We start from the raw sequence: 6,214 nt of genomic DNA on the forward strand, positions 1-6,214 counted from the left end.
TAAATTACAATATATATTTAGTCTCAAATAAAATGAAAATTTAAAACTTCTATCAAACATAACAAAAATTTCTGCTAAAAAAAAAAAAAGAATAACTTTAATATAGTAAGTTTTGCTTGAATAATTAGCACTGAAAATTGCTAAATCCGAAATAATAAACAGCATACATTTTATTAATACAATTAATATTAGTATAAACAATACTAATGGGCAATAAGAAAGAAATAGAAAAATAACACAATATTAATAGCAATAATTGTAGTATTCTTGAGCGATAAATTCAAACAAACGTGTTAAGCAGACGGAACATATATTTTAAAAACGGCGACAAATTCAAATAAAGTGTAAGTTAATAAGCAAACTGGCAACGTGTGGAACTCATAAACTTTAGGAATGATTTCAACGTCATGTCCCTTTTCAGTATAAACACTAATGAAAGCAATGTTGCCAGCTTGCTTATGAAATTATTATAACTCGCGGGACACGAACGAACACAACTGAGTAACTATTGAGTGAGATTTTTTCTATCTTACAATTTGGCCGCCGAGTCACGTTCTCTCGTGCGATACACTTATTGTACTATACATTATTGACACTTTAATGTAAATTTTTCTTTAAATATTCACAAATACCTGTCTATCGAATTAAAAATAATCAATGAATTTGTTCTGTAATTTTTAATTTCTTGTTCTAATATATTTATGATTATTTTTACCATTAGACATTTCTCGGCCGCGCATTTCTCTCTACCTATGTATAAAAATACACTTTTCGAAGTTCTGATCCAATAGTTATTACCGATGAGTAATTTTTTTAATTAGACCATTTTTAATTATATAATTAAGTTAAAAATGTATGTTGCCATTAAACAATAAAGTTTGTACCTTTATAAGGTGTAAGGACAGACTGAAAAAGTATTTAACGACTTAAAATTGGAGAGATCAAAAGTACTCAACAAAGCTAAAAAATATATTTCTAATAATACAATTTTAAGAGAAATTTAGTGGTCAATGATAAATGAAGCACTATGTAAATCTATTTAAATAATAAATTAAAACTTATTAGCAATCATTTAGTCATCAATTTTATATATATATGAAGTTTTTGTATGTACACAGTTTTGTAAACAATTATTTATATTTTTAAATTTTCAATTAAAAATTATTGAAATGTATAACCGATTAAATTATTATAAATGATATTATATATATAATCTCAATTAAATGTAAAAAAAAATTTTAAAAATCTATCAAACATAACAACAAACATTTCTGCTAAAAAAAAAAAAGGATAATTTTTATGTAGTAAAAGTGTTGCTTGAATGATGTGTACCGAAAATTGTTAAAGCCGTCATAATAAACAGCGTACATTTTATAAATGCAATTCATTTACAATACTAATGGTGAATAAATAAGAAATGGAAAATTATACAATCGGACTGTCTATTAATAGCAATAATTTTATTATACTTGAACGACAAATTCAAACAACCGTTTTCGGGAGACGCAACATGTATTTTAAAAACAGAGCGATAAATTCAAATATAGAGTAAGTTAATAAGTAAACTGGCAACGTGTGGAATTCATAAGCGTTAAAAATGATTTCAATGCTCTCCCTTTTCATTATGCAGACTAAGTGAAAGCAACGTTGCCAGTTCGCTTATGAATTTCTACACCGCGGGCCCGAGAAATCACAACTGAATAACTTTTGAGTGAGATTATTTCTATCTTACAATTTGGCCGCCGAGTCACGTTCTCTCGTGCGATATATTTATTGTACTATACATTATTGACACTTTAATTTTGTTCATCTGAATATTTGAATTTTTCGCTCTTACTACTTGCCTTGATTCACTTTAGTATTCATCTTCACAAAAACCTGTCTATCGAATTAAAAATAATTAATGAATTTGTTGCCGATTTATTGTGTAATTTTTAATTTCTTGCTCTAATATATTTATGATATATTTTATCATTAGACGTTCAAGATCGTGCATTTCCATCTGCCTAATTATAAAAATACTAATAATTTCCGAAGTACTGGTCCAATAGTTATTATGAAAGAATCTTTTATTAAACTAAACCGTTTTCTATTTTACAAGTATGTTAAAAATGTAAGTCGCCATCAAAAAAAAAAACAAATAAGTATGTTCCTTTATAAAAAATAAAGGTGGAACCTAAAAAGTATTTAACCATTTATAAATTGAGAGATAAATAGCACTCAACACAGCCAAAGAAAATATTTCTAAATTATTACTTAAGGAAAAATTTAGTGGTTAATGATAAATCTATCACTGTAAAGTTAATTAAATACCACATTATATATATATATTAAATATTTTTAGTAATATTTCACACAATTTTTATCATACGGTTTTATATATTATATTTTAAATTAAAAGTTATTATAGTTATAATAACTAATTTAATCGATTATAATAATCGATTAAATTATTATAAATTATATTACATATATAATCTCAAATAAAATATAAAAAGAAAATTAGGCCGTATATTAAAATGGACACACCCCAAAATAGAAAATAATAATTTAGTTTCATGAGAGATCTATTCAACAAATGCTTACACAGACGTACACTGTGTACAGTAGTAATCACAAGTAGACGGTCGCTGGGTCGATGCGTACGTGATTCGATTCCGGGAACGATAGGGATAAATCAGCGTCGTAAAGAGAACGTGTTGGTTGTTATTGCGGCGGGCATTGGTCGCCGGCCGTTGTTGGACTTAACACCACGACCATAACGCGGTGATAACGGTAAGGTTTGCAATGGTGCGCGGTGGTTTAGAAGGAACTGGCACGTCCGCTGGGTGACCACATGCGTAACAACGCCGTGGCCGTTTCAATTCATAAAATAATAAAAAAAATATTAAAATAACAGACTTAAGATGTTTTCATTGAAACTTTAGCGCGAATTTAACGAACGCTGGATGACAGATTTAGTTTACGCGATTTTTTCTTGGTATTTAATTTTTACTGTGACATTTTCTCAAATCAACTACGATTGTTTTAAATAATTTTTTCGAGACATTCGTCATTTTTATAGCGTCAAGAAAACTGTCAAGACTGTCGTTTTTCTCTAATCATTCTGACATTTACTTATATCTCAAAAGTTCAATAAAATTTCTGTACATTTAATATCATGTTTAGAATAAATTAATAAATAGCTATTTTAATTAATTTTAATTATAGCTCATTATTATTTTTTAAAGATGAACATACAGTTTTTATTCTTAAGTGTAATACAAAATACTTCTGTATTTCAATATTTAAAATGGTGCATATTATGTATATGTTTCAACATTTTATACACCTAGAGAAAAACCTCGATCTATATAATAAATTCATTGTTCAATTTGATAAATATATCATTACTATTGAACCTATGATATATTTATCAATATGATAATTTTTTTCTTGTCTTGAATAATAATTATTCATAAGAATAGTTATTTTGTTCGTATTAATAAAACATTATCATAAACCCTTGATAAAATTTCTCTATCAAAATTGATTGAGGTTTTTCTTTGGGTGTACATTGTATTATTATCTCTTAAGAAATTGTTAATTTAAAGTGAAAATCTTTCTATTGGGCTACTTAATAATTTAGATTTGTCAAACATTTTAAGTTAAAAAGGATTACATTGATTTGAATGGGAATTATTTTTCAATAGTTAAAATTTTAAATGAATGTAAAGTATTAAGTTTAAAGATTTTCATCTGTTAACAGAGTTTTATATTAAACAAAATTGTCATCCGACTCATTTGTATATTTATTTGTAATCTTTATACAGTTAAATTAACAAGATTTTATACAAATCCACCAACAAAGGACACATTTAAATCTGTGAGGGATAGACTTACAATAATCTAAGTAATTCAAAAATAACTATTACCAAATACATAAAAATATTGACACAAGTTTCTCTTTAACAAAAAACAAATCTATATAATAGATTGTCTAAAATACCTAAAAAATAAAAGATTCTTATAAAATATATCAAGATCACTGCACTATATCAAATAGTTACGATAAATCATTGTTGAAAAGTATCGTGTTTTTTTTTCAATTTCTAATATTTAAAAATATGGCTGTTTAATAAGTGTAATAAATATTTTACAAAACATTGGCATGCATTTGATCAAACATTTGAATGCTTGACAGGTTTTCTCCCTTAGCCGCAAATCACGTTATCAACCTATATGAGAGTGCATCAGATCTAAATCATAAGTGTACGGTGATTAAATTTGTCTCTGCGACACTTTAGTTCGCGAATCCTATGCCCATACCGTTTCTCTTTTTTTCACGCGATTTTCGGTTCATTATATATGACCGGTCGTGTTATACTGTAATACAAAAAGGTTCATTTTTTTATAATTTATTAAATGACTTATAAGTGTTGGTACTAAATATTAAACTGATATACTTCAATAAAAATTTTTTTTACAATTTTTCAATAATTCTTCAGTTATATGAATAAATACTTCATTGAATTCAGAATTTAATCGGTAGTGCAATAATTAATTGTCATTTATCATTTACACAAACTTTTTTTTCACCCGATATGGTAATTTATTGGCTCTTATTACTTTAACTTAATAAAATAAATCTTTATACTCTTTTTGTATATAATATTTTTATTTAAATAATATATTAAATATAATAATAAATACGATGGATTAAAAATCTATTTATTTGTATATATTGGTGTTCAGTAAGTAAAGTAACGGGTTTATATTGTTCTCATTGTTTGTAACAATTGACCTGTTTCCTTACTTTTTGAACATTCTGTATATTATGTTATGCTTTCAATTATAATTATTTTTTCGAGTTACATTATAAATAACTGCGTCGGCACAAGATACAGTATCTTGCACAAAACAGTAGCATAATTAGAGTTTTTTTTTTAAGTGGGTTATACATAAAAACATTTTTTATTACCCTCTGCAAACAAAAAATAAATTTATTTTTAACATGTAATCAATTTTACTTGGGAGGATCTATACCAGTTTAACTTTATCTCTCCTGGTACAAAGCATAACCTAACGTCGGCACTGATTAATAATATTTTCCAAAACCATTTGTCTTCGTATGAGCGATACGATTTGTACTTTTTTTTTAAAATGCATAATTAACAATTTGAAAAATTTATTTCAAGTAAAGTATATATAAGCCTCATTCCTTATCATTATTGAAAAAGACACTGAGTTTTTTCAGTACTGATAAAATATTTTAGTACATTTTTAATTACTATAACACATTTATTAGAACTAAAAAGAAACTTTTTAATTATTTTCAGAAAACTTTTTTGGTGCTTAAAGTGGCTACCATTAAAAGCTTGAGTGCATGTGTAAGAACAACATTTGACTAGAACTCTGCAAGACCAGAGTTTTCAAATTTTTTTTTCGCCGTGAAACAACGACCATTTAATAAGCTTTAAATTTTAAAAGTACTTCTCGGTAAGAATATTAAATTATAATAAATATGCAAATATTATATAATAAATACATATTACATTATATTTTATTATTTTTTTTATCTATTACGATATTAATTATTACTACTTATTAGAATTTGTTACACACAAAAAAAAAAAATACATGTATACATATATATTACAATTATATTATATAATAATTATAATTATGGAATATTTATTAATATTTCTTTTATTTCCATAATATTTATTTAGAAAATAAATAACATTTTTAGTATTTATAACAAAGACACTTATTGACTTACAAGCATAAAATATAATAATTAAAAAAAAAAACAAACTAAAATATGTGTTAATTCAAAATATAATAATTTTTAACAGCATTGTTTCAGCATTGGACATGAACTAATATAAATAAATTTATTATAACAAATAGTTTCTTAATCAATTATGACCTAAAAAAATTATAAATTTTTTTTTTAATTGTTAAAGTTAAATATCAAGTGAGAAAATAGGTTCATTAGTGTTATTAATTAACTATGTTTATTTGTAGATGAGGCTAAATACTAATTATATGTCCTTTATAAATATGTGTAAATTACACTTTATGTTATTTGAACGCGCAACATATTTCAGGGGGTCGAACGGTTGGGTTTTTGTCACTCGACGGCAACACGTATACGTCGCAGCGGTCGAGCGGCAATGGCGTATACTTTGGTAGTTATTATTACATTAACAATATACGGGTAGTTCCAAAT

At 25.6% G+C, this 6,214-nt stretch overlaps 1 long non-coding RNA gene across 1 annotated transcript; it reads left to right on the plus strand.

Moving 5' to 3' along the window:
* The first annotated feature begins 3,751 nt into the window (after positions 1 to 3,751).
* On the plus strand, positions 3,752 to 6,203 carry LOC126899090 (uncharacterized). Its single transcript, XR_007702478.1, has 3 exons — positions 3,752 to 3,892; positions 5,319 to 5,478; positions 6,093 to 6,203. It is a non-coding gene; the product is annotated as an uncharacterized LOC126899090 (long non-coding RNA).
* Positions 6,204 to 6,214: the final 11 nt, after the last annotated feature.

Source organism: Daktulosphaira vitifoliae, unplaced genomic scaffold (assembly GCF_025091365.1).
Source record: "Daktulosphaira vitifoliae isolate Bord-2020 unplaced genomic scaffold, ASM2509136v1 Scaffold_2, whole genome shotgun sequence".
NCBI lineage: Eukaryota > Metazoa > Arthropoda > Insecta > Hemiptera > Phylloxeridae > Daktulosphaira > Daktulosphaira vitifoliae.